At 44.5% G+C, this 10455-nt stretch overlaps 1 long non-coding RNA gene across 1 annotated transcript; it reads right to left on the bottom strand.

Moving 5' to 3' along the window:
- Positions 1-3195: 3195 nt before the first annotated feature.
- LOC136336317 (uncharacterized) lies at positions 3196-4579 on the bottom strand. Its single transcript, XR_010731423.1, has 3 exons — positions 4449-4579; positions 3792-3832; positions 3196-3394 (listed from the first exon to the last, which is right to left on the bottom strand). It is a non-coding gene; the product is annotated as an uncharacterized lncRNA (long non-coding RNA).
- Between the last annotated feature and the right edge of the window lie 5876 nt (positions 4580-10455).

The raw sequence follows: 10455 nt of genomic DNA, 5'->3' as shown, positions 1-10455 counted from the left end.
TTACGATGATATCCGAAAAGAAAGAAATTATTTCAGTCATCTTATTCTTGTTGGAGAGGAGGAAAAAAATGCGAGCTGAGAAATGAGACAGCTGGCAACTGAAGCCTTAGGATTCCTAACCTTTCTCTTTTGTGTTCCCAAATGAATAAGATTTAAGATGTGTTCAAGAGAAAGTCAATCTAATGTCCACATGGCTTTTCAAAATAAAGCCTTAGGGAGCTTTTAAAACTATAAGCTTTGGTGCAGCAAGATTACTTTCAAAAGTAAAAATTCTTTTTTAGGGTGATGGTTGTGGGGTAAGAAAAGGAAGGAGGGTGGGGTAGCGTGGCTAGGTTTGAGTTTAAAGTTGTATCATGGAATCTGCGGCTGGACAAACTCTGCTGTCTTCCTGCCACAGATCACAGGAAGGAGCACTGCTTAGCCAGGTGCCAAGCTCCCTGCAGGGTTTTTTTGTTTGTTTGTTTTTTCAGAATAACCTGCTACAAGCATACACACTTGTTCATTGGTAGTTAGCTGACTGATCTTCATTGAGAGTTGAAACTCTGGCCACTGGGGAGATTGCATAGCCCTGGGATACTGTCAGGCAGAGCAAAGCTCAGCTGTCACCAGCACTTCTAGAAAACAACCCTGGATTTATGCTGAATTCTATTGAAATTTCTGCCTCTTGGCTTAGTCTTTACACATACTCTTTGCATACAGACTCTCTCTCCATTGTTATCTCTTGTTTCACAAATGTGCTTTAAGTTCCTGTTTACACTGTGAACCTCTGAGGGGAAGCTTTCAGACCCTACAGTTCTCTGTCTCTGCCCTGGAAGCTGAGAGAGGAATGTGAGGGAGGAGCAGTGGTTTAGGGCTTGGACTGGTGTCTGATTTGGCAGCATTGGCATAGATATCCATCTGGAAGCTGGGAAGTGAGTAAAGGACAAACTGGGCTAGTAATTTTGAGGACCAAACTGGCAGGAAAGGTAAGCTAAGAAGTCCAAGCAAGTCCAAGTTCAGATGTGATTCTTCTATTTTTTTATTTTATTTATTCATTTTAGAGAGGAGAGAGAGAGGGATAGAGAGAGACAGAGAGAGACAGAGAGAGAGAGAGAGAGATGAGAGAGAGAGACAGGGGGGAGGAGCTGGAAGCATCAACTCCCATATGTGCCTTGACCAGGCAAGCCCAGGGTTTTGAACTGGCGACCTCAGCATTTCCAGGTCGACACTTTATCCACTGCGCCAGCAAGTCCAAGTTTAGAGGTAAATTTAAAGTTGCAATATAAACAAAGGGATGTGACAGAAGGACATACAGAATCCTGCCTGATGTGTGTCATGGCTGCCTGTATCTTAGTCCTCCCCAAAGAGAATGTCCACATGCTATTCAAAACAAAGGAAGGGGGGAGGCAGCAAGAAAACATCAAGAGGCTCCTTCTGATAGCATCCATTTCTGTGTTCCTGTTGGTATCCAGTGCCCGAGATGGTCCCCAGATGCTGGCTGCATTACTTCTTAACCCAGCAAGTGACATATTCCTTGGGCACATTCCTTAACCTCTACTTTTTTATTTCTACAAATAAACAACAAAACAGGAATCAAAACAGAGATAAGGCCATCACATTTAAGTTCATGCTATTATAAGGCCAGGAGCCACCATCGTGGCCATTCACATGCAGGTTCGCATTGGATTCGGACAGTCGGTAAAGAAACAATGGAGCCACAAACTGGTGGGCCATAGTCTTTAATCCTAGCTTGCACCCGGCGGGCAAGTAAAAACACACACACTGGGCTCCAAAACCCACTCACATTCAGTGCTCACAAAGCTACTGATTTATCCGAGTTTCCTAGAATCAAAGGTTTCTAGCTCACCAGCCTTATTCTCCTCAGTTCCTCATCTCCTTCCTTATCCCAGATACAAACTCTGCACAAACTGGCATCTCACTCAGCACTCCGCCATTTTGGCTGCTTCTCCTGGCCACATGGCCTCTTTCTGCTCTCTGCTCTGCTCCCTCTGCTCTAATGATAATCTCAGGAACCAAGAGGGCAAACTCTCGTTCTGCCCCCATTTTATATTGTAGCTTCACAACCTCTAATCCAATGTACAAAATAGGGAAGTCTCTAATACAAAGTTACTTCTCTGAGGCATGATTGGATTGTACTGCCCCACATCAAAAAGGGTGGGAAAGGCTTAATCCCAAAACCAAGCCCCAGGCTACAACAATCCTGCCTGACCCAACAAACATTAATATCACCTGGGCAACGGCCTCCACGTGGGCAACGTTATCTTTTACAAAGTGAGCATAATACATTTTATCTGCCCAACAGCTATAAAGACTCATTTCTGCCCTTCTCCATTCCATGTGCTCAGAGTAATTAACAAATATTTGTTAAGAAACAGTAAGTTGATTTTGAGAGTAGGGTAACATTGCAAACGTTCTGGTGCTAAAGTCAGATCGCTTGGCCTCAAACACTCTTAATAACCAGCTTTAAAGTTTCTGTGATTTCGTTTTCTCAGGATGAGAAAATAATAGTATCCACTTGATAAAGTTGTGTGGATTAAATGATATGATTGCATGAAAATGTTAAGATGTTGATGAAGATGGGAGCTATTCTCATCCTCAGCCTTGCTGAGTATATCTACCATCTCCCCTTCCCCTTCCCCACATACTTGCAATTGCTCAAGTCCAGATATGACATATCCCTTTCTCCAAACAAATGTACTCTATTTTTTTTATGGAGTAAAAAGCCGAGAACAAGAAAGAACATTTAAAACAAATGTCATTCGATTTTACAGATGACATGTTTGCAATGTTACCTGGGGAGATGTTGTCAGGTAGAAAGTCCACATTCTGTGGAGTGCAGTAATTTTTCCATAACGGCTTTACAGGGGAATAGGAGTGTTCAGCTCTATGCTGCTAAATTCCATAAAATCTACATAATTCGCATTTCATAAAATCTACATAAGAATGAAGCACATGCAATCTAAAAACTTATGAAATGAAAGTTAAGATCTCAGAGTTCCTTCTCTAGTCCCAGGGGCACCTTCAAGCAGCCTCATGGGCCCTGGCACTGACCTTGTGGTAGACAGTCTTGTTTTTGCAGATCTGCCTTCTAATGCACCTTCTTTGTGGAGGGACCATTCTGGGAAGGAGTGCTCGCAAACTGAAAATTGCTGTCTGTGATGGCTATTTCAAGCAACACTATACACTTACCCCATGGTAGCCCTTCCAGCGTCAGGGTCTCCCTGTGGGTTATGGAAATGGTTTAAATCTTTTTTCTGAGAGCTCTGGGCTGCCAGCTCTGGAGGAGGCTCTTTCATTTCTGAAGTTGGATGACATTTATCCAAACACTGGGCACTTTCAAAGACAGGGCAGAGGAACATTATGCACATTCACGCTGTTCTCAGCAAGGGCATACCTGGCCGGGGGAGAAAAGGGAAGCCTCATGGGTTGGTCGGACAGCGTGGAACATTCTGATCTCTAGCTTTAACACTTTCTAATAGATGGCCACATAGAATTAGAATAAAGAGGAGGGTGGGTAAAAGTGAAGAACAGAAAACCCTACATTGTGTCTGTCTCTTGAAATACAGTTACAGTGTTAGGGGAAAAATGCATAAATAAATCATATATTCTAAAGGCTGCTAAATGCAGGTGATTGTTTTCCTCCAAAGTGGGAGTTTTAAATGTACAATCCACAGACCTTTAGGAAAACTCAGAAATTTGTATGTCTCTGTTTAGTTACGGAAGAGGACCTGGTTTAGAACATAGACTTCAGAGCCAGATGCCTAAGTTGGAATCCCAGTTCTTTTACTTACTGGACAAGTTACCCAACTCCTTTGAGCCTCATGTTTCCCATCTGTAAAGTGAAGATAAAAGAGTAATTACCTCATGGAGTTACCAGGAATACTGATATAATACATGTGGAACTTTTAAAATAGTGCCTGCACATATACAGTTAGCATTAATAAGTAATAACTATCATTATTTTTGTTTTTATTTTTATTAGTATTTTCTGTTATATTTGTAACCAAATAAAGATCAGATCCACTGCTCTAGAGCTTGATGAAAAAAAAAAGATGATGATGAATTTCTGGAACAACATCAATTAGTTTAACAAACTAGCATGATAGTGATGGATGAGGCAAAAACGAGCATAGCCTACATTTACACAGTGATTTACAGTTTCCAAAATTATTTTGTATATATTTTCCTCAAATTGATTCAAGCAGTCACTGTGAGAAAGTGACCACTACCCACATTTTATAGATGAGCTTTGATAGATATATGAATTACAACTGCCCCTTTGCTGTTCCGCTTGGCTGCCTGACCTCACCCTTAATCACCAGAAAATCGCCCCTGGGACAAAGGAATTCCAGGAAGCTGGTCAATCACCCCAAAGAGGAGTATTCCAGAAAGCTGAACATACTAGCAGACCCTTGCTCGAGGCTATCCCCAACCCTATAAAGTTTTACCTCAGTCTGTTTTGGGGGCCCTTCTTTCAGAGGAGTGCCCGGCAGGTCTTTCTCCTCTAATAAAGCCTGCACACCTGGAGTTCGAGTGCCATCTCACATCTGGTGCCGAAACCTGGGATGGGGCACTGGCTGCCTGGACGATCCCCTTGCCGGCCGAACTTCTGTTCGGCTGTGTGAGCGCGGTTGAGCGACTGGCAGTCTGACCCTGTCCTGAACCCTGCCGGACCAGAAAGGTAAGGAGTTTCTCCCTCCCCTTCCCTGGTTGGCCTCCAAATTTCTCTCTAAAAACACCCCTTCCTGCCTGACCTGTGGTGGTGCAGTGGATAAAAGCGTCGACCTAGAAATGCTGAGGTCACCGGTTCGAAACCCTGGGCTTGCCTGGTCAAGGCACATATGGGAGTTGATGCTTTTCTGCTCCTCTCCCCCTTCTCTCTCTGTCTCTCTCTGTCTCTCCTCTCCTCTCTAAAAAAAAAACAAGAAAAAAAAAAAACAAAAAACACCCCTTCCTGGTTGGATGGTTTTGACTTCAGACCCCATGTCTACGAGTGGTCTGCCTCTACTTCTTTATGGACTTCTACGAAAGTCTAGGCACGCCTAGCCAGGCCCCTCTCCTACGTCCTGGGATCTCAGCCTTGGGGAGACGACCTCCTGTCTGAGACCCTCTATCTACAGAGATTTTCTCTTCTCGTAACTGTGACTGAAGGTGGGGATGCCCCCTTCTTTCACCAGTCTCTTCTGCTGTGGGCTTCTCCCAGTCCAAACCGTCCAGCCAGACTCCCCTCAGAACATGGGCTCTCCCAATCTCCGGCCTCAGAGACTACTCTACTCCTTCGGGATTCACCCTACTCTCTGGGGTTCATAGTTTGGGAGATTTCTACTCCAAGTGGCTAGCTTCTACGGACTTCCTTGAAAGTTTAGGCACCTAGCCAGGTTGCTTTCTACTACCATTACAATATCCTAAGAGATCTTCACAACTTTTGCCACAGGATGGGGATGGCATCAGAGATTCCATACGTGCAGGCCTTTCTTCTCCCTTCTCTCCTGTCCTTAATTTCTGTGCCTTCTATTCTACATACATTTTTGGCCAGAGAAATCTTCGTTCCTAATCTTTCCTTCTCCGTGAACTCCCAACTCTCTCTTTCTCCACCCCTGCTGGCCAGAGGCCCCTACCTTCTTCACTGTGTTCTTAAATCCCTCCTCCCAGGCCCTGGCTGGTTGGCTCAGTGGTAGAGCGTCGGCCTGGCGTGCGGGGGACCCAGGTTCGATTCCCGGCCAGGGCACATAGGAGAAGCGCCCATTTGCTTCTCCACCCCTCACCTCCCCTCCTTCCTCTCTGTCTCTCTCTTCCCCTCCCGCAGCGAGGCTCCATTGGAGCAAGGATGGCCCGGGCACTGGGGATGGCTCCTTGGCCTCTGCCCCAGGCACTAGAGTGGCTCTGGTCGCAGCAGAGCTTCGCCCCCTGGTGGGCAGAGCGTCGCCCCTGGTGGGTGTGCCGGGTGGATCCCGGTCGGGCGCATGTGGGAGTCTGTCTGACTGTCTCTCCCGTTTCCAGCTTCAGAAAAATACAAAAAAAAAAAAAAAAAAAAAAAGAAAAACCCTCCTCCCTCCTTAAAAGCTGTGGCTCTGGCTGTGGTGTTTGCCTCCCCACTGGCTTCGACTGTATTTTACCCATTTCCGTCTCCCCACCAGCTTCTGCTACAGCTATGCCCTCCTCCCCCTCCTCCTGCAGATTCTGACCGTCCTTCTTTCCAGACAGCTATTCACACTGTCTATCCGTATGCCTTCTCTCTTCCTCCCCTCTATGCTGGCAACTTCCTGACATATCAAAAAACTTAAAAAAGCAGAATTGTATATTAAGCTATATGAATAAATAATCCATCTTGTCTCTTTATCAGAAAATATCTCTAGTATAATTTTAATTGAAACAAGTAAAGCGCACTCATTTAGATTCCTTAATTCATAATATGTAAAGTCTTTGTTTAATGTGTAACTGTGTCTGTTTCTAAGGCCTTTAACCAATAATTACCCACCTCTTAAATCAAGGCTTAATCATCCCCACGGACTCTCCCTGCAATACCCTCATCCTTCCTGTTCGAAATCTTAAGGGGCTTATTACCTTCTACAAGCCTTACATGTAATCAATGAGGCAATAGTTCCCCTCCATCCAGTAGTCCCTAATCTCTACAGATTACTGTCACACATTTTCTCAAACATCACTCATTTCAGGGTCCTAGACTTCAAGAATGCCTTCTTTACCATTCCTCTACACCCTGACTCTTACTTTCTGTTTACCTTTATGTGGACTGTCTTACCCTAGGGGATCAAAAACAGACCATACCTGTTTGAGCAGGCACTAGCTCAGGATTTAGCAGCATACAATCTCAAAACTAGTACTCTCTTACAATATGTAAATAACCTACTCCTCTACAGCTCCTCCCTGCCTGCTTCAAGGAGACATACTGCCACCCTTCTTAACTTCCTCACTGTAAAGGGATATCCTGTCTTCTCTGCTAAGGCTCAACTTCTTTCTCAGTCCATAGTCTATCTGGGCATTGCCCTAACCCCCACCACCTGAAGTCTCACTCTAGATTGAACTCAGACCCTCCACAGTCTCCAACCACCTACCACCACATATCAAATCCTTTCTCTCCTCAGCCTAATAGGCTTCTTTAAACACTAAATTCCCAATTTTGCTTTCTTAGTCAAGCACCTCAGTGAGATCTTCTGAGCATGGCTTTTAAGGTCTATAATGACCAAGGAAGTAACAGAAAAGGCAAATAAGGTCCAAAAGAGGTCAGGAAATACCAGCTTTTGGCATACACTCTTAAAGGTTCCAGTGCCCTAAAGGGCTTCATAGGATTCTATCAGGGCCCTACTTCAAGTGTGGAAAAAAGGTCATTGAACTGAAGCCTGCCAGGCTTCCTGGCCCCATCAAGGGACACACCTCTGCTGTGAAAAGAGGGACATGAGAAGGTAAGCTGCCCCCTTGCTCCATGGAGAGAGGGTTCAGTCTCTTCTAGCCCTGCTCCAGTTACCTGTGACCTGACCTTGCCCAGCATGCTGGGAATTGCCACTGAAGGCCCAAGGACATAGTTCACAAGCCTAAGGTATTTCTTCCACATAGCAGATAAGCTAATCTCATTTCTTGGAAACACAAGGGCCATCTACTATGCCTTGCCTGAATATTTAAGTTTTAATTATCCCTCGAAGATCTCTACTGTGGTATTGACAGTTTGATTTTGTTGCTTTATTTAATGTATAGTATCTCCTTTATTCCTCTTGTCTCAATGCCCATGCCTATTGTAGGCTGGGACCTGCTGCTAATTCCAGCTAGAAGCATGGGTCACTAGGACTTAAACTCTAACTGCAAAGTGTAGAAATGTAACCACCCTTTCCCTAATTACTTGCATGATTTATAGGTTACTCAGCAAAATGTTCAAAGACTGTCCAAGAGGCACTTCCAGCATTACGTCACCCAAGGACTGACTTTCACATGGACAGGTCCACACACGTGATCCTGACAACTCCCACTGCTGCTAAGGGTGACTCTTTCCTCCACTCTGACCATTTGGAGCTCAGAAACAGAGAAATGAAACCAACCCCTTGTCCTTCTATTCTCTATTCACCTCTCATCCTGTATCAACCAATCAGGGGCTTTCTACTCATGTGGGACCAACACCTATATGTGTCTCCTGACTATTGGACAAAAACCTGTACCCTAATCTATCTCACCCCAAATATCAACCTAATCCCACCCCATGAGACTCTTTCAATTCCTAGTACACTACCTGTCAATCTAAGGACCAAATGAGCTGTACAGGTAATCCTTCTTCTTCTTTTTTTTTTTTAACTTTTTTTTATTTATTCATTTTAGAGAGGAGGAGAGGAGAGAGAGAGAGAGAGAGTGAGAGAGAGAGAGAGAAGGTGGAGGAGCAGGAAGCATCAACTCCTATATGTGCCTTGACCAGGCAAGACAGGGTTTTGAACCGGCAACCTCAGTGTTTCCAGGTTGATGCTTTATCCACTGCGCCACCACAGGTCAGGCTAATCCTTCTTCTTATTGCTTTAGGAATCTCTACAGAAGTAGGTCTAGGAGCAGGGGAACTGGCCATTTCCCTGTCTTATTCCTACTCTCTCTCTCTCTCTCTCTCTCTCTCTCTCTCTGAAGCCCAGCGAATTTGTAAACATGAAATCTGGTTTCACACAAACTGGGTGTTTTGACTATTGCCTTTCATTAGTCCAATCACTATTCTATTTATTTTTCTAACTTTTAAACCTTGCCTCTTATATTTGTTCACTAGTTCCTTACAGAACCATCAATCAGAAAATTGGAAAAATCTACCTAACCCTACACACCAACCCTGAAACCTGCTCTTCCGAAACAGAAAACTCTGAAATCTTATATTGGCAAACCTCCTAAATCCTATCTTTCAACCCCTACAGGTTCCCTAACCCTAAAAGCTCTCCCATATCCCTGAAGAATTAGGAGAATGAATAGCATTCACCTCTTAATGCTTCTCAGTCTTTTTACCCTTCACATAGTAAGGGGACAAGATTGCTGGGTCTTCTTGGCTGAAGAAGAGCCTACAAACAGAGATGAAACATTTCTTTTAGCTCAAGGTAACTGCTCTCTCCAGGGCTGCCAGGAAAGAATATCTTTAACTTTACCATGGAAGAACTTCACCCCCACTGTACAACCCTCCTTATCTCTGCATTCCTGATCTCCAAATACTTGCCCCCTTCTTTATCAAGTTTCTACAGGCTCAGTTGAGAGAAATCTCTAGGATTACCTACAATCAAATGCTCCTACACTCCTATTCCCCAATACCCCAAGGAGAACTTTACGAGGGAAATATCAAATAGGTAGGGATGACAGCAGGAAGAAGCCACCCCTCAGCCCAAGAAGTTCCCTCCTGAATGTTCTCCAAACCCCCTTCATTTTAAACCACATGTTGGGAAGATAAAATATATTATGCTCACTTTGTTAAAGATGGCGCTGCCCACGTGAAAGCTGTTGTCGCCCAGGAGTATTAATGTGTGTTGGGGGTGGGCTGTGGGCAGGCAGGGTCCTAGTAGCCTGGGGCTTGGTTTTAGGACTAAACCTTTCCCACCCTTTTTGATGTATAATCCCTCATGCCCCAGATAAGTGACTTTGTATTAGAGACTTCCCTATTTTGTATATTGGATTAAAGGTTTTGATTTCTGCACTATAAAATGGGGGCAGAATGGGAGCTTGCTCTTTTGGTTCCTGAGATTAGCATTAGAGGGGAGAGCAGAGAGGAGAACAGAAAGAGGCCACGAGGTGGAGGCCAGGAGAAGCAGCCAAGATGGCAGAGTGTTGAGTGAGAAGCCAGTTTGTGCATAATTTGTGAAAAGAGAAGGAATGAGATGGGGAACAGAGGTGAATAAGTCTGGTGAGCTAGAAACCTTTGATTCTAGGAAAACTCGGATAAGTCAGTAGCTTTGTGAGCATTGAATGTGAGTGGGTTTTGGAGCCCAGTGTGTGTTTTTACTTGCCCGCCAGGTGCAAACTAGGATTAAAGATGATGGCCCACCAGTTTTTGGCTCCGTTGTTTCTTTACCGACTGTTCGAATCCAATGCGAACCTGCTGTGATGGTGGCCGCGGCCACTGGCTTTACACCACACATATTCAGTCCTTCTAAAAACTTACATCAACAGGTTCCCTGTCTCTAAAAATCTCCACATGTCCTCCCATTCGAGAGGAACCAGGCCAGCACGTACCATGAGGCTCATCCAGGAGACCATGTATCACCATGTCACCCGGTTTAATCAGCACTCGCAGCAAGCAACTAACAATTATTACCTCGCAAAATTATTTTACTTCCTCACTCAGGTTTTCAGAGACATCGCTTGGTTCAGACCTCACAGCATGGAAATTGACAGCTTCCTTAACTGGATGAGGGACTTGACTTGGCAAGGTTCTTTTTTTGAGTTCTCTCCAGAAAAAGCAATAATTTTCCAATTTTTTCTCCTCTTTCTCCTTGT

The sequence above is a fragment of the Saccopteryx bilineata genome, chromosome 4, assembly GCF_036850765.1.
Source record: "Saccopteryx bilineata isolate mSacBil1 chromosome 4, mSacBil1_pri_phased_curated, whole genome shotgun sequence".
NCBI classification, from domain to species: Eukaryota; Metazoa; Chordata; class Mammalia; order Chiroptera; family Emballonuridae; genus Saccopteryx; species Saccopteryx bilineata.
This window is presented reverse-complemented; position numbering and strand designations above follow the sequence as displayed.